The following is a 16,657-nucleotide window of genomic DNA, read 5'->3' as shown; positions in this document are numbered from 1 at the left end:
GCCCTACTTTCACTGGCAGGAAGACAGCCAACACCTGTATAAATCAGCTGACAGACATCATGTGACCACTCTGAAGACGACTGCTGTCATTACGTGATCCGTAGCAGAAACACAATGAGTTCTACGCATGTGCACAACGCAATGGGTTGTGTCAGGCAAGCCGATTTGTACTACTACGCATGTGAAATCTACATCATCCATCAATCTTTTTTACAGCAGGTACAGATTGTAAACGTCAGGCACCAAGATTTATACTAGTCATGTGCAATATACGTCACCCCCACTCCCGAAAAACGTTATTAAGATTGGAGATATTACAACATCTTATAACATACCCTTGGTTGAGAGGCGGTTGTGGCGCCCCGGACTTGTTGAAGGCATTCAACGGTGTTCCTTGATGAATTCTGTGGGGATTACTCCGGGGGTACAGCGTATCGGACCACCCAATTCAGGCTGTTGGTTCCCTGTATGACCGGTGTCACAGCTTGGTTTGCATTAAGTCGGACCCGTTTCCCAAGGGTTGGAATGCGCCAGGGCTGCCCTTTGACACAGATTCTGTTCATTACTTTTATGGACAGAATTTCTAGGTGCAGCCAGGGCGTTGAGGGGTTCCGGTTCTGGTTCATTGAGCCGTGATCGTCAACTCTCACTGGTGGCTGGACTCTCCCTTAGAGATAAGGTCAGAAGCACTCATCCTGTCATCCGGGAGAAACTTTGAGTAGTGCTGCTCCTTCGCATTGAGAGGAACCAGATGAGGTGGCTGGGGCATCTGGTCAGGGTGCCTCCCGGACTCCCGTGCTCAGGGCACGTGCGACCGGTAGAAGGGCCAAAGTTGGAGAGACTGTGTCTCTCAGCTGGCCTGGGAATGCCTCGGGATCTGCCGGGAGGAGCTGGACGAAGTAGCTGTGGAGAGAGAAGTCTGGGTTTCCCTGCTTAGTCTACTGCCCCCGCAACCCCACCTTGGATAAGCGAAAGATGACGGATGGATGGATGGATGGAATAAAAATAGATAAATCTGTCACGCTCGGCTGTGACATGTCAGCCTCTTCGTTATCGCCGGACCGCTAGAGACCCTTTTGGTCTTCTTATGCGCTCGTTACTGCTCAGTTTCTTCTGTCTTCCAGAGGCTGGTTTTCCTGAGGTGGATGAGCACAGCTGCTTCCCATCAGCACTTGCATTTATGCTCCTCAGCTGCTGCAGGAAGACATAGGAGTATTCCGCTGTGTTGGATGCTACTTTCATGCTTAATGTCTGCTGCCTTCCTAGTCATTCGCCTCTCTGTCCTTGTCTCATTCTTATCTGGTACTAGCCTTCCTACCTGCTGGTCCAGTGGTCCGCCTGTCTCTCAGGTAGTTTTAGTTTCTCCTTTGTACTTGTTAACTTTTGGACACTCTTGTAGCACCGTTGTTTTTAGTTGCTGTATTTTTTTTTACTACAAACGTGTCAAGTTAAGCTGCTATTCTTACCTGGAAGTGTCTTGTCTGCATACTGGGATTCACACCTGTACATCCACGCACCAGTCGTGACAAAATCCTCTAGATCAGGGGTCTCAAACTCATGGCCCAGCCTCACCCAGACTCTACCTCTTGCGGCCCCCAGGTAAATTGAGTTTGAGACCCCTGCTCTAGATGAACCCATTATTGCATCACTCCGCTAATGGTTGTTTCCATTCAAATGTTACTGTATCTGATGAGTTGTTTTCCTGTATTTATTCATGGATATTATAATATTTTGATACAGTATGACATTTACGACTGCGGCACATGACCTTTACGACTGTGGCACATCTTTGTATGCACGACATGCATTGCCTAAGTTTTTCTGTAGCTCAGTCTTGGTGAATGAAGACGATAGAAACATCCGTATGCTCATGAACTCTTTTAAGAAGAGTCTAATAAGATAACCCACCGATATATTACATATATCAAGCATGGTTATTGACCATTTATGTTCCTACGTTTAAAAAATATTCAAAGCTATCACAGCACGTGGCGTTGCAGAAGCACTGTTGTAAAAATGTGCCAAACGCGGAAGTGACGCTCTCGTGCATGCGCAGAAGCGATTGTATTTCTGGTACGGATTGCGTGATGACAACCGCAAGTGAGCAGTGGAAATTGCTAGCTAACTCTGCTCTGTAAAAAATAACTTAAATGTCTGAATGCTAGAGCAAATCTACCTTATTGGATTCTATATACAGTACACACACACACACTTTATGTATGATAAGCTAAACATGTATGTTTGCTTTGCTAGGCCAGTTTAAACGTGGTAGTATTTTGTCAAAAAACTGAAATTGGGCTGAAGGAGTGCCCCCCTGGTGTCTGAGCAGCACTTAATGATGAGCGGCAACAAAATAATCAAGTTTGGGGGGAGAAGACGAAGACGCTGCGCTATAGTGATGGCAAAGTCACTCAATCGCAATTTTCAATACGACATACGACACAAGACATGGAGGAGCGGCTTCATGACTCAATAACAATTTGCATTCCATCCATTTGAAGAAAAACACCTTTTTACAAGCTTATTTGTCACTGAGCCATGTAGAAATAGTTCTGACTTACCACTTGGCTCTCAGGTTTTCTTGACTTCTTCCAATCACTTGTGCTGCGTCCACGTCTCCGATAACCTGCACATCACATCACATGTCTTATTCTTTATAGCAGACATGTCATACAGCAATGAACTCATTCAATCCCAGACATTTTTCAAAAGACAACCCCTTCAGTAGCAGCCCTTTTACATGATTTGGACTGATCTTTCAGGGCACACAGAATATTGTGTTGTATGGCGATATAAACATGGAACCTACCAAAAGACACATGACACTCCCGTCTTTCATCACAAAAAAAGCTTGTTTCTACCGTTTTCCATTCTTTACTAACCAGCAGTAGAACATACGTAAGTTTAGGAAAATATCAGTTGCTAACTAAAAAAGTGAGAAAAACCACCTTTGTGAAAAGACACATTTCAAGCATAACTTTCATTTTTGCTCAAATATCTAAACACATAAAATAAAACACATTATTTACAAATATAACAAACTATTTACAATTTTCATCATATTTGGAACTGAACTATGTGCATGTGTGCATGTGTGTGTGTGTGTGCACGTGTGTGCATGCAACCTTCTGCACGCTGCGCTCCGCCACACTCTGATTTGTGGGTTCCCGTGATGCCTGCCGAGCTCTTATCGAATGCACTTCTGCCACCTTGTGGACGTTTTTTCGGCTTAAAATTGCTCTGAAGTGAAATGCATTATTGGAGAGTTGCATCATCACCTCTTTTTGTCTCTTGTACAAAAAAACCTAAAAGACGTATGACTCCGTTGTTGGGATCAGGTGTTGGGGTTCTAAAAACGTATAAATACATCTTTGGTATTGAAAGAGTTAAAGGTGTCAGAAGTCATTTCAAGGTAGAACAGGTAGGACAGGTGTCACTAGCAACACTGTCCTGACTCATCAAAGCCATAAGATATGTGTCAGGTGGCACCATTAGCTTTAATACTATTAGTCGGGGTGGGCAAACTGCGTCCCAAGTGTCATGTTCTGTGTTTGTTTTGCACTCTGCTGCCGCCTCTGTTTTGTCCTTGCAGTGTCATGGCTGCACTGATGAGTAATCAGGGACACCTGTGATCAATCTGCTGCTCCCCATATATACCTCTGCCTGGCCACTACCTAGTTGCCAGTTATTCCCTTGCCAACCCTACTTCCTGTTCCTCATCCCTTGGCTCCCAACTGGTCCCCTTCGCTCGTGTACTTTCTGCCATTGTGATTTGCTACTGCCTCTACCTGTTCTGCACCTTTTTTCCTGCAGCTCCTTTTGTTCAGTGAGTACCTTTTTCCTGCCTTGCAGTGTTTTTCGTTCTTTGTAGTTTTTGGCTCTAGCCCTGTGTTCCTTAGTTATCTTTTTGTAGTTATTTTTGGTTTTTTTCATGATTACTTTGTGTAATAAATTGTATTTCTTACTAGCGCTGTGTCAGTCTGCATAACGGGTTCCAACCTTTTTGTCCAAGCGTCTTAATCCAGCCCACCATTTCCAAATTCACTTTTTTAAACATTGAACATCACAACTGTAGCTGGCAACATGACTTGCAGTGCTAATGCGGCACACCTGAGTCCTGAGTACACCTCCTTCCTCTTTGTAGTTGCCCTGAAACTAACTTAAACAATTAAGTTAAGTTACAAATAAAAATTTTGCACACAGCATTATCGTGTAGCGCGTGTGCGTTTGTCTGTGAGACCAGCTGACTCTTACTCTTTAAGGCTCGTCCTCCTCCTCCTTCCTGCTTCCACTTGCGCTCCTGACCAAGACATCTCGTAAACGGTAGAATTGTTTTTGTTTTTCAGTTTTATTCATTGACAGTAATCTTATTTATGACCTTATTTTATATTGGAATGTTACTCTACTATGTTTATGCTAACGTTTTCTTATATTTTCCCACCATATTTGGGTTATATTAGGGTTGAATATTTTGAAGGGCCAAAGGGGTGAGTTTGGGAAGATCTTGGAACGGATTAGGCTATTTACATGTATTTTACGCTTCGTGTAACATAAAAACCCTATAACATAAAAGTTCTCGGAACGGATTGTTTACGTTGTAGCGGGGTGTCTACTGTACTGTAAATAAGCACCAATTTAAAACCTCCAGCAAAACATCAAGCTAATATGTGACACGACACGAAGCGGAACGACACTTCAAGTACACAGCATTCCATCCATCTGGGAAAAAAGCACCTTTTTACAAGCTTGTTTGTTACTGAGCCACCTCCAGCCAACAATATAGCTTCCAAGCAATCATAGTTAGGACTTACCAGTTAGCTCTCAGGGTTTGTGTGGTTGTTGGTTTGTGTTGATGAGTTGGATCACCGTGTCCACTTCTCCTATAAGCTACACCAACAGCTTATTCATAGCAAGCATGTCATACAGGTGTCATAACATAACGTATGAGAGCTACGTGTCACTAGCATCACTGTCCTGCATCATAAAGTCATAAGAGCTATGATCGTTAGCATCATCAGCTTTAATCCTATTAGTGATGTTGATCAACAACATTCTTTGTAATCATTCCAAAGCCGCAATGTCAAGAGAATGGAAATAGTCCACGGCAAGCCTTCCAATCCTAATATTTAGTGAAGGAGAAACCGAAGCTTTCTGAAGCAGTGAATCAATATGAAGCAATGTGTCGAAATGGTTCAGTGTTATGAAGTATTTGCCACGAATCAGTGTGGTGAGTCACGACACTGCTTCACCACTGCTTTCTGTACCACTGAAGCAAATGTGTTGAAATGGTTCAGTGCTTCGAGGCATTTGACACAATTCAGTGTGGCGACATCTGCTGGACAAAAATATATTGAACTTTCATATAACCAAATAACAAAGTGTCATCTGATTAACTAAACCTGTGGGTGGTATGGTGGTTACATAGCTTGCCTAACGTGCAAGCAGTAGCGGGTTTGACTCCTGGCCTGAAATTTATTTTTTATCCTTCCCCCAGATGAATTTAAAAAATACAAATAATAAAAAAAAAAAAACGATAACAAAAAATAGCTGTTGTGTTCCTTTTAAATGGAAAAGGGAAATGCTTGTGCAATAGGGAACTCTTGATGGTAGGTGTATAGAATGCTAGTGACACTGAGATGGGGATTTGGGTGTTTCACACATTTTTATTTAAAAACAAAATCATCTCAGCAGCATTTGGTTTCAGCCGGTTACTCTTTTTGCTAATGACCTCTCCAGCTTTTGAGAATATTCTCTCACATGGCACAGCGGTGGCAGGCATATGCAAATAAATCTTTGACAACTCTGCAAGATGGGGATAAATGGCTGCCTCGAGTTCCAGAATTTCAAAGGGTCCTCTCCTCTGGAGAGGTAGGGCTCTGACATGTAACGCTGTACTGCCACAGTTGCGTCAGCTGTCACATGATGGACACTCTGTGTTGCACCTGCAAGACATCAGGAAAGGGATTAAATCAATGGTTCATGTTTCGGAGTTAAAGGTAACTCCAGACTAATGCAACCAACCAACTCTGCAGTCCAGAAGGGCCCACAGACTATAAGGGTCAGCCTGTTGGGTTGAGGGTCCAGGGGCTTCCTCCATTGTGGACTGTAAAAAATGGAAAGTGATACATGACTTTTATAAAGCAATATACAAGCAGAGAAAATGAAGTTAAATTACCTGTTATGTTGTGGGTTCACTTTACTCTCCCTCGTTCTCAATATGATGTAATGCGCACAAAAGCTCTCCTCACAACCCACAACATTTTGAGGGATATTTCCCCTTTTTATAAGCATTGTGAGTTTGACTGAACCAAATTGATTGACTCGACCCCTCCCTACCTGAGTGACACGTCGATGGTCACGGCCGACACACGTGTGATGTCACAACGCTTCGCTTCCGCGGCCAGGTGATTTTCCACTGAATGAAGCGAGACATCGGTACAAGTATCGGGATACTTGTTGCCGCGAGCGCTCGATACTTGTTGGGCGCCTGCTTCGAGCGTGACGTCACTAGCTGTTCCACCAGATCCAGCGAGACATCGGGACGACTGATTGTGATAATTCTGCTGTGAGCGCTCGACACTTGTCTCGAGCGTCTGCTTCAAGCCTAACATCACTACTAATATTCCTATCCGTCATACATAACATCTATATGTCCTTCAGCATTGCCTGTTTGCATGGAGCATCAAACTGACTGTACAGTTCATAAGCTCATGAAAGAACATGCGGGCCGAAGGGTGGTCTAGTGGTTAGCATGTTGGCCACACAGCCAGGAGATTGGAAGACTTGGGTTGGAATCTCCGTTGGGCATTTCTGTGTGGAGTTTGCATGTTCTCCCCGTGTGTGTGTGGGTTTTCTGCATACATTTAAATGTACTGTATATACTCCCATGATTTTTACTTCCAGGTACACATACTTCACATTTGATCTTGTTCACACACGCATCACTAAAGCTAGTCTCGGATGAACTCACTACAGTTTGTCACTTGGAATGTCAGGGGAGTTGGGTCGATAGAAAAAAGACAAAAAATGTTTAATCATTTGAAGAACACCCAAGCAGACATTGTCTTATTCCAAGAGACTTACATGTCCAAGTCAGCTGTCCATACACTTCACTCACCACAGTTCCCACACACATATTTAGCAAGTTACAACTCCAAACAGAGAGGGGTAGCTATTTTAATGAACAGGAGGGTGAATTTTACACTCCACAACACTATTACAGACACAGAAGGGAGATACTGTATATAATAATGAACATATCTGTTGATAATGTACATTTCTGCATTGCCAACATATATGGTCCGAATGTTGACGACCCCTCCTTCTTTCACGCCTTCTTTTCTTCTCTCTCTGCACATTTGGATACAAGTATGATCTTGGGAGGGGACCTCAACTTAGTATTTAACCCAGAAGTGGACAGGTCTAGCCCAGCTGGGAGACATCGTGAGTCTCAATCAACATCGATACTGAAGAAATACATGAATGATTTTGGTCTTTGTGATGCTTGGCGCTCTTATCACCCTACTCACAGGGAATATACTTATTTCTCACCAGTGCACCACACCTACTCTCGTATTGACTACTTTTTGACAAGCAACTCAATCATATCAGACATTTCAAACATTCACATACACCCTATCACCATTAGTGACCATGCCCCAGTCTCTCTTTTTCTCACTAACCAAACTATGAGCGCTCCTACTAGATGCTGGAGATTAAATACATCATTACTAAAAGACTCAGACTTCCTAAAATACTTTGAAAGAGAGTGGACAATGTTTTTAGACTTCAATGACCAACCCGGTGTCTCGGCTAGTATTCTGTGGGAGGCAGCAAAAGCAGTAATGCGTGGAAAAAACATTTCCTATTCATCATATAAGACAAAGAAAGAGAGATTACTAGAATCAGAGTTGGAGAAAAAAATCCAAATCCTCGAAGCAGCTCATGCTGACTCACAAGATGAGCATATCCTAAGTAACCTAAGGAAACTGAAACTAGACTTAAAAGAAATTACTGACAAGAAAATTCTGTTCCAACTGCAGAGACTACGTTTGGAGAAGTTTGAGCATGGCAATAAACACGGAAAATACTTAGCTAACCAACTAAAAGTCAATAAAGAAAAAAGCTCTATCTCCTCCATTAGAAACTCAGGAGGTCATATCACTCACCTCCCGGAGGAAATTAATTACATCTTAGGAGCTTTTATAAAAATCTACATACACCTCAGATTAAACCATCTCTCCCAGATATCGAAACATTTCTCAACAACATAGAATTACCAAAATTAAATGACGAACAGGTGACAAACTTAGATGTACCCATTTCATTAATAGAACTCCATAACGCTCTACACCGGTTACCGAATAACAAAGCACCAGGACCTGATGGTTTCCCTGCCGAGTTTTAAAAAACATTCTGGTCATTACTATCTCCAATATTTCTTAGAATGGTTTTGGAAATTAAAGACAGTTCATGCTTGCCTCCAACCATGAACTCAGCTACAATCAGTCTCCTGCTGAAACCGGATAAGGACACAACACTACCTTCCAGTTATCGTCCAATTTCACTGATAAATGCAGATCTTAAAATAATATGCATGTCCTATAAGGCTGGACAAAGTTACCCCTCATATAATACACCCTGATCAATCAGGATTTAACAAGGGGAAAAACTCAACAAGCAACGTACGCCGTCTAATCAATCTGATTGATGACTCTATCATCCATAATTTAGAAACCACAATTGTCTCATTAGATGCTGAAAAAGCATTTGACAGAGTAAACTGGAAATTTCTCTTTGCAACACTACAAAAATTTGGCTTTGGAGATTCATTTAAAATACTACAAGTATATAACAACCCGAAGGCCTCTGTTCGGACCAACAATCACATCTCTCCAGAATTTACTTTACAAAGAGGTACGAGGCAAGGGTGTCCACTCTCTCCCTCACTATTTGCTATCTTTATCGAACCTCTTGCAGCTGCAATTCGACAACATATAAATATTAAAGGGATCCACACCACAAATGTTCATCATAAGATAAGCCTTTATGCTGATAATGTATTACTCTTCCTAGATAATTCACATTCTTCACGTCACGAATCTATCTCACTCATTAACAATTATAGCACCTTCTCAGATTACTCCATTAACTGGTCTAAATCCACAGTACTGCCCATTAACTTTGGTTTCCAGAGCACCCCCTCTATACCACTGTGTTCAGGGAACCTTAAGTATTTGGGTATTAACATTTACTCCAACCTGTCAGACCTGATCCGCTTGAATTATACTCCACTATTGAAGTCAATAGAGGATGATCTTGCACGTTGGAGAACCTTGCCCATCTCACTTACAGGCAGAGTATCCACCGTGAAAATGATGATTTTACCAAAGGTTAATTATCTATTTTCCATGATCCCCACCAAACCCTCTACAATTTGGTTCAAGTCTTGAGATTCATATATAAATAAATTTCTTTGGAAAAATAAGCCAGCACGAATAAGTCTCAAAACGTTACAAAAATCTAAAGAATATGGGGGCTTAGAACTCCCAAACTTCTCCAACTACTTCCTTGCAAACAGGTTACAGTATATCTTAAAATGGATCAACCCTAACCCATTGGATTATTTATGGCTGGACATAGAACAATCACTTAGCCATGAAATCCCAATTTGTAACCTGCCCTTCATTAGCCAAATCCTCCGGAAAAATAATTGTTTTAAAAGTATAAATATAAGCACCACTCTGACAGCTTGGTGGGAATTTCTAAAAATAACAAAATTCTCGCTCACTCCTTGCCAATGCACACCCGTCTGGAATAATCCTGACATCTTGCTTAAAAAGAAACCATTAAATTTCCCAACATGGCATGAAAAAGGAATAACGTGTATGAAAAATATAATTATAGGAAACAACTTTATCTCATTTAACGACCTTGTTACACAGTATGGCGTAAATCATAACAAATTTCTTCAAATTTCTTCAGTGCCACCAGCCGTGTGCGGCTGGTGGCACTGGCTCTCCCTCGCCTCCTTTGCCTCTGGGGGTGAGGTCTGCCCTGGGCCCTGCTGCTCGGCTGCCGCGTGGGGTCGTCCGGTGTGGGGTGTGGGGGCCGGCCTCTCCCCCTGGTGGGGGCGCGGGTGCCTGAGCCCAGCTGCCCCTGCGGAGCTATCTCCCCTTTGGGTTGCCCCTTTATTTATTTATTTTATTTTATTTTATTTATTTTTATTTTATTTTATTTATTTATTTTATTTGTATTTTTTTATTTTTTTTATTTTACCGATTTATGTGTGTGGTATATGTGTGACAGGTGGGAGCTGCTTGTTGTCCTTCGGCGCCTGTGGCTGTCCCCCGGGTGACTGGGGGCACGAAGGTGGGGGTCGCGGATGTGCGGTTTGGACTCGGGGTGGGGGGTGCGTGGTGCTGGGGTGGGGGGGATCCCTTGCTTTCTCCCTTCAGGGACGGGGCCGCTGTGGCTTGGTGGGCGGGGGGTGTGGGGGCCGCGGGCGGGTGGGCATGTGGGTGCGCGTGGCCGGCGTGGTGTTCTTCTGCGTGGCGCTGGCCGGGATCGGCGGGGGGATGCTTGCTCCGGGGTGGGGCGGTCGGGGGTGGCTTTGGCCGGAGGCTTGGGGGTGGGGCTTTTATTTTATTTTATTTATTTATTATTTTTTTAATTGCATTATAGACACAACCACACCTTATCACATACACAGGTGGGGCGGGCTGGATTGGGGTGCCTCGTGCCTGTTCCGCGGCGCCTGCCCGCCAGGGTTGGCGGTGTGGCCGGGGGCCTGGCCTTCACGGTGGCTCACCCGGGGTGGCCTGGCTTGTGGGATGCCTTTGTCTGGTTCACCTGCCTTTCCCTGGGGTGGCCCTCTGGGGCCTGTTCATGCCGGGGCTTGCGCCGGGGGGGGGCGGCTTGCGGTGCTTCCCCTGGACTGACCCTGTGTACCCTGGGGCCGGGCCCGAGGGGGGGGCTGTGCTCTGCCGGGCGCTTGGCCGTTTGTCGCCGTTGCGCTTTGTGCTCTGCTGGGCCGCTGTCTGTGTCCTCACTATCTGCGGGCTTGTCGGGGGTGGGGCTCCGGTGCGCAAGTGGTGCGCTGTCGGCTCTGGTGGCATGTGGCTGGTCTGGCTTCTGGTGGTTGGTGGGGTACGTCGGCTGGTCTGCTGCTGGTCTCGCCTTCTCGGCTCTGGTGCTTGGCCTTCCTGCAGCTTGGGGTGCGGTGCTCCCGCTCCCTCTTCGGGGTTTGCTGGCCCGCGGGTGTCGGTTGGCACTGTGTGGTGGTTCGCCTGGCTGCTCGCCTGTTTTCCCGCCCGCTTGCTCAGTTTCCCGCTTTCCTCCTCGCTGGCCCCTCTGTCTGCCTTGCTGGCGGCGTCCTACCGTTGGGAGGGTGTGGCCTGGTGTCTTCCTGCTCCCCGGCGGTCCGCGCTCTCCGCGCCTGGGTTCTGGATTGTATGTCTGGTACCCCGGGGCCCCCGGCTCCGCTGCTCCTTGGGTTACCAACGGGGGATAGGGCGAGGCTTCCGGGTGTCGGGCAGTCGACCGCTGTGTGTGTGCGTGTGTGTGTGTGTGTGTGTGTGTGCGCGCGCGTGCGTGCGTGCGTGTGTATGCGCGCTTGGGTGCGTAGGAGTGTGTATATGTGTGCGCGTAGGGGCGTAGGAGTGTGTATGTGCGTGCGTGTGGGTGGGTGCGTAGGAGTGTGTATCTGCGTGCGTGTGTGTACTTTTATTTATCTATTTATTTTAGGTATTTATTTTTTTGGGGGGGGGGCATACAGGGGTTTGCTCCGTGGGGTCGGGTGCTGGGTGATACATCTCTGCCGCCCGTGCCTCCGCCGGGTGGGTGGAGGGTGTGCCTCCTGCATCCCTGGGCGGGGCAGCCATGTGTCGGGGGTCGGGCGGGGGTTGGCCCGAGGCGGGCCGGGCTCTGCTCCCTGGGGGTGGGGGTGGCGGTGGGGGGGGATTGGCGCTTCTGGCGTGGGCGGGCTTCTTTCCGGTTGTTGGGGCGTCTCTCCTTTGTGCGGTGTGATCTCTCGCTGGTCTCAGGGGCTGGCGGTCCTCCGGCCCGCCGGCGCCCTGTCTTTGGCTGGGATTACCTTTCTTCAGCCCCTTACTGGTCTTCCCGGGGGGGAGGGCTCTCTGGGCTGGCTCTTGGGGCACTGATCTTTGTGCTGCCTGCCCCTGTGGGCCTGGTGGCCTTCTGGCGGCGGGGGCTCCGTCTGGCTATTTGGGGCGGGGCTCTGTGGGAGGTGGAGGGCTGCCCCATTCCTTTCATGCATTCTCAGTGACAATTACACGCCCACACATTCTTGCACCTTTATATATATGAAGTCTTCCCCACATACAGAGATACCTGTACATATGCACACTCACAGTACATACGTACTTCCCCACATTACTCACTGAGTTAACCAGGGTGTTATTATGTTGTTGGTTTTATTACAGCGACGGTGATATCAGCAGTATGACTATATTTTTTTTTACAATGATGTGCATTACAGTAATTATCATTCTGTTCACTATCATAGATAATCATTTCATTACTACTATTATGTGTGACTCCTCCCTGAGCTACCACCTTATCGTGGTGGAGGAGTTTGCGTGTCCCGATGATCCTAGGAGCTAAGTTGTCAGGGGTTTCTATGCCCCTGGTAGGGTCACCCACGACAAACAGGTCCTAGGTGAGGGACCAGACAAAGAGTAGCTCAATAGACCTCTATGATGACAAAAAACATTGGACCACGTTTTCCCTTGCCCGGACGCGGGTCACCGGGGCCCCCCTCTGGAGCCAGGCCTGGAGGAGGGGCATGATGGCGAGCGTCTGGTGGCCGGGCCTACGCCCATGGGGCCCGGCCGGGCACAGCCCGAAGAGAGAACATGGGTCCCCCCTCCAATGAGCTCACCACTCAGGGGAGGGGCCAAAGGGGTCGGATGCAGAGTGAGCTGGGTGACAGCCGAAGGCGGGGACCTTGGCGGTCCAATCCTCAGCTACAGAAACTAGCTCTAGGGACATGGAATGTCACCTTTCTGGTAGAGAAAGAGCCTGAGCTGGTGCATGAGGTTGAGAAGTTCCGGGTAGATATAGTCGAACTCACCTCAACGCACAGCAAGGGCTCCTCGAACCAGTCCTCTTGAGAGGAGTTGGACCTTCTTCCACTCTGGTGTTGCCAGCAGTGAGAGGCGACGGGCAGGGGTGGCAATTCTTGTTGCGCCCCGGCTTGTGGCCGGCATGTTGGAGTTTAACCCGGTGAACGAGAGGGTAGTTTCCCTCCGCCTTCGAGTGGGGGGACGAGTCCTGACTGTTATTTGTGCTTATGCGCCAAACAGCAGTTCAGAATACCCACCTTTTTTGGAGTCTCTAGAGGAAGTACTGGAGAGTGCTCCCTCAGGCGATTCCCTTGTTCTGCTGGGGGACTTCAATGCTCACGTTGGCAGCGACAGTGAGACCTGGAGAGGCGTGATTGGGAGGAACGGCCCCCCTGATCTGAACCCGAGCGGTGCTTTGTTATTGGACTTCTGTGCTCGTCACAGATTGTCGATAACAAACACAATGTTCAAGCATAAGGGTGTCCACATGTGCACTTGGCACCAGGACACCCTAGGCCGCACTTCCATGATTGACTTTGTGGTCGTATCATCGGACTTGCGGCCATATGTTTTGGACACTCGGGTGAAGAGAGGGGCGCAGCTGTCAACTGATCACCACCTGGTGGTAAGTTGGCTCCGATGGTGGGGGAGGATGCCGGTCAGACCTGGCAGGCCCAAACGTATTGTGAGGGTCTGCTGGGAACCTCGGAACATGGTCGAAGCTCTCCGGGAGAGCTTCGACCATGTTCCGAGGGAGGTGGCGGACATTGAGTCTGAATGGGCCATGTTCCATGGCTCTATTGTCGAGGCAGCTGATCGGAGCTGTGGCCGTAAGGTGGTTGGTGCCTGTCGTGGCGGTAATTCCAGAACCCGTTGGTGGACACCAGTGGTGAGGGATGCCGTCAAGATGAAGAAGGAGTCCTATCGGGCCTTTTTGGCTCATGGGACTCCGGAAGCAGCTGACAGGTATCGGCAGGCCAAGCGGTCTGCGGCTCTGGCAGTCGCTGAGGCAAAAACTCGGACATGGGAGGAGTTCGGAGAAGCCATGGAGAACGACTTCCGGACGGCTTCGAAGAGATTCTGGACCACCATTCGGCGTCTCAGGAGGGGGAAGCTTTGCACAGTCAACACCGTGTATAGTGGGGATGGTGTGCTGCTGACCTCAACTCGGGATGTTGTGGATCGGTGGAAAGAATACTTTGAAGACCTCCTCAATCCCACCGACACGTCTTCCTATGAGGAAGCAGAGCCTGGGGACTCTACGGTGGGCTATCCTATCTCTGGGGCTGAGGTTGCTGAGGTTGTCAAAAAGCTCCTCGGTGGCAGGGCCCCGGGGGTGGATGAGATCCGCCCGGAGTTCCTTCAGGCCATGGATGCTGTAGGCATGTCTTGGTTGACACGACTCTGCAGCATCGCGTGGACATCGGGGGCAGTGCCTCTGGATTGGCAGACCGGGGTGGTCGTTCCCCTTTTTAAGATCGTGGAATCACACTCCTCAGCCTCCCGGGTAAGGTCTATTCAGGGGTTCTGCAGAGGAGGATCCGCCGGATAGTTGAATCTCGGATTCAGGAGGAGCAGTGTGGTTTTCGTCCTGGTCGTGGAACTGTGGACCAGCTCTACACTCTCGTTCCCTGTATGACCAGTGTCAGAGTTTGGTTCGCATTGCCGGCAGTAAGTCGGACCCGTTTCCAGTGAAGGTTGGACTCCGCCAGGGCTGCCCTTTGTCACCAATTCTGTTCATTATTTTTATGGACAGAATTTCTAGGCGCAGCCAGGGCGTTGAGGGGTTCCGGTTTGGTGGCTGCAGGGTTGAGTCTCTGCTTTTTGCAGATGATGTGGTCCTGCTGGCTTCATCAAGCCGTGAACTTCAACTTTCACTGGATCGGTTCGCAGCCGAGTGCGAAGCGGCCGGGATGAGAATCAGCACCTCCAAGTCCGAGTCCATGGTTCTCGCCCGGAAAAGGGTGGAATGCCATCTCCGGGTCGAGGATGAGATCTTGCCCCAAGTGGAGGAGTTTAGGTACCTTGGGGTCTTATTCACGAGTGAGGAAAGGATGGAACGCAAGATCGATAAGCAAAATGGTGCGGCGTCTGCAGTGATGCAGACTCTACATCGGTCTGTTGTGGTGAAGAGAGAGCTAAGCCAAAAGGCAAAGCTCTCAATTTACTGGTCGATCTACATTCCTACCCTCACCTATGGTCATGAGCTTTGGGTAATGACCGAAAGGACAAGATCGCGGGTACAAGCGGCCGAAATTAGTTTTCTCCGTAGGGTGGCTAGGCTCTCCCTTAGAGATAGGGTGAGAAGCACTGTCATCCGGGAGAGACTCGGAGTAGAACCGCTGCTCCTCCGCATTGAGAGGAGCCAGATGAGGTGGCTTGGGCATCTGGTCAGGATGCCTCCCGGACGCCTCCCTGGGGAAGTGTTCAGGGCAAGTCCGACCGGTAAAAGGCCTCAGGGAAGACCCAAGACACATTGGAGAGACTATGTTTCCCAACTGGCTTGGGAACGCCTCGGGATCTGCCGGGAGGAGCTGGACGAAGTGGCCGGGGAGAGGAAAATCTGGGCCTCCCTGCTTAGGCTGTTGCCCCCGCGACCCGATCTCGGATAAGCGGTAGAAGATGGATGGATGGATGGATATTATGTGTGACTGTTTCAATGCAGTATTATCATTGTGATCACTATCATAGTTCATCATGTCATGACTGCTATTATGTGTGACTGTTTCAGTGCAGTATTGTCATTGTGATCACTACCATAGTTCATCGTTTCATGACTGCTATTATGTGTGATTGTCATTGACAGCATTGTCATTGTGGTTGTTGATATTATTTTGTCCTTATGTCCTTGTTCGTCTTTATCGTCGTCACAGACATTTATTTGTTGATGTAGTTCTGTATGTTTCTGTTGTTCTGTTCTTGTTGTCACAATTGTTGTTGTTACTGCTGTTGTCCTTGTCTCTTGTCTCTCTTTTTTTTGTCCCCCCTCTCATCCCCGCACCCCACCCTGTTTTCTTTTCTCTTCTTCTCTGTCTCCTCCTGCTCCGGTCCGGTCGCTCCAAATTTGCTTAATAACAAGCATCAAAGTCAAATAAATTCTGTAAAACAGGGGAATTGGATATCACACTTCTCCCTGGCAGAGTGAATCTGTTGAGCACTTGACGGCATTTAGAAGTACAATTCTTTCTACTTTAAAGGCTGGACAGGACAGGGGTAAAAAAAAAAAAAAACAAAAAAAAAAACATGCATAGCCCTAAAGCTAACTCATGCCACTACGTCCCCACCTGTACCTTTGTAAGGAAGTCATAGATTCAACGCAAATATCAGTCAAAATATCAGCCAACGGTGTCCGTTGTCAACCATGGAATGGAGGTTTTGAATGACTGTCAATGTGTGTCTGTTACTCATGGGATTCATTGACACAATCAACCTCAGACACCCAGAGAAAGTGAACAAATACATTTGGAGTCTTTCAGAAACTTTCTTGATCCTAAAAGGTTTGGGATGATGTTGCTGTCACAGAACACAAAATACCAGTAACCTCTTTAATGGTACACAGTGGAACCTCGGTT

Source organism: Dunckerocampus dactyliophorus, chromosome 3, assembly GCF_027744805.1.
Source record: "Dunckerocampus dactyliophorus isolate RoL2022-P2 chromosome 3, RoL_Ddac_1.1, whole genome shotgun sequence".
In the NCBI taxonomy this organism is placed as follows: Eukaryota; Metazoa; Chordata; class Actinopteri; order Syngnathiformes; family Syngnathidae; genus Dunckerocampus; species Dunckerocampus dactyliophorus.
The sequence above is the reverse complement of the archived record's forward strand: the minus strand, read 5'-3'. Positions refer to the sequence as shown.